Here is a 2,088-nt window from a genome sequence, read left to right as displayed (position 1 = left end):
TCAGCAGAGAAAAAAAAAAAACCCGAGAAATGCAAGAAAATGTTTTCAAATAATATATCTGGTAAGTGATTGATACACAGAATACATAAACAAACACAATTTAACAACCAAAAATTAAACAACCCAATTCAAAAATTGGCAAAATGTTAAAATAGATATTTCTCCAAAACAGATGTACAGACAAAAATCACATGAAAATATACTCAATATCACTAGACATTAGGAAAATGCAATCAAAATCATAATGAGATGTCATTTCACACCCAGAAAATCAGCTATCATCAAAATTTTACAAAAAAGAAAAAGAAAATAATGAGTGTTGGTGATCATATAGACAAACCAGAAAACTTGTGCCTCACTAGTGAGAATTTAATGTGGTACAGATGAAGTAACAAACATAACCGAAATCCCTGTGGAATATTAACTATCAAATTACCATATAATGCAGCAGTTTTATGTCTGCATATATACTCAAAAGAAGTGAAATTGGGGACTTGAAAGATATTCATATAGCCATACTCATGTAGCATTATTAATGGCTAAAACATAGAAGCAACTCAAATGTGTATCAATGGATAAGTGTATAAACAAAATAAGGACTATACATAAAAATAGCCTATTTGGTCTATAAAATGAAGGAATTGTGACACATGGTACAATATGAAAAAATTTTGAACATGTTGTACAAAAGTAAATAAATCAATCACAAAGGGATTAAAAAATGAAATTCCTATAGTAATTCAATTCACAGAGATAGAAAGTAGTATGATTGCTACCAATGTCTGTTAGGATAGGGGAATGGGAAGTTCATGTTTAATGGATATAGAGTTTCAGTTAAAGAAGACGAAAATGTTCTGGAAATGGATGTTGGTTATGGTTGCTCTAATGTACTTAATGCTACTGAATTATACATTTAAAATGGTTAAAATTATAAATTTAAGGGCAATATATGGTAATATATATTAATGTTAAATTTATCATTTGTGTGTGTGTGTGTGTGTGTGTATTTGCCATAATAAAAAAGAATAAATTTGAAGGAAGAGACAGATAAGGTAAGTATGACATCACCTTCTCTGGTTCCTTGTAGCTTAGAGCTTTCTTATTGTTACTAGAAGTGAGTTGCAGTTGATAAGGTATTTCATGTTTTTAATCTAGGAATAGTTTTACTTTTGAATTCCCATAAGAAGACATGGTAAGTGAATATGCAGAATAATCAGAGAGAATCATAGGATGATGCAAAGTGCAAAGAACCAGAGTTTATTAGATCCATATCCTTCAATTTATGGGAAAGAAATTATCGGCCTAGAGGGGAAAATTGTCACTTTACTAAAATTAACCAGGCTTTTTAGTTGCCAAGGCTCCAGAATTCAGAACTCCCAGTGGCAGTTAATTCTGATATGGTTGGGTGAATTTATACATTTTGCTAGCATGCTGCAGAGTCAAGGAATAGCAAGGGACTTTTGCTTTAAAATACAGCATATATGACATTTACTTCACAAGCTCCAGTATCCAAAAAAGATCATGTCAATTAAAAAAAATCACATTACTTCAGACCGCAAAACTTTCTTCCTACTGCTTATAATACAGAATATAAATACTATTTGGGAGGGGGTGCTGGGGATTGAACCCAGGGCTGTGTGCATTCCAGACAAGCACTCTACCAACTGAGCTACATCCCCAGTCCCTAACTTCTGTATTATTAGACCTACTTGCTCATGGCCACTTCTATAATGTGTTGGCATTCAACTAGTCAGACTTACAAAATGAGTTACAAATATGGTAAGTCCACTGAGTCTGTCTTACGTCCAACCTCTATAGACATTCCTAGCATCTTTGCTCAACACTATATTTTAAATTTGAATATATTATTTTAAAGTCATATTAATATTTTGTATACTCAATTATAAGATTAAACACCCAAAATATAAAAATATTTTAATACAATAAAAGAACTTAGCTATTTATCAAGTCTATAAGAAAGCTTTTTAGAAGTATTAATTCAAGCAAATTTTAATGCTTCATTCTGATTATATATATTCTCATTATATAAGAATAATATAATAATTAAAGTGCAGAGAAATTTTGAAC

At 30.8% G+C, this 2,088-nt stretch overlaps 1 non-coding gene across 1 annotated transcript; it reads right to left on the bottom strand.

Moving 5' to 3' along the window:
* Positions 1-1,606: 1,606 nt before the first annotated feature.
* Positions 1,607-1,679, bottom strand: Trnas-gga (transfer RNA serine (anticodon GGA)). The gene has a single exon. It is a non-coding gene; the product is annotated as a tRNA-Ser (tRNA).
* Positions 1,680-2,088: the final 409 nt, after the last annotated feature.

This window comes from Marmota monax, unplaced genomic scaffold (genome assembly GCF_021218885.2).
Source record: "Marmota monax isolate L192 unplaced genomic scaffold, Marmota_monax_Labrador192_F-V1.1 WCK01_AAM20220418_F8-fsc00003, whole genome shotgun sequence".
Lineage (NCBI taxonomy): Eukaryota > Metazoa > Chordata > Mammalia > Rodentia > Sciuridae > Marmota > Marmota monax.
Note: the sequence above shows the minus strand (reverse complement) of the source record. Positions and strands in the feature narration are given on the sequence as shown.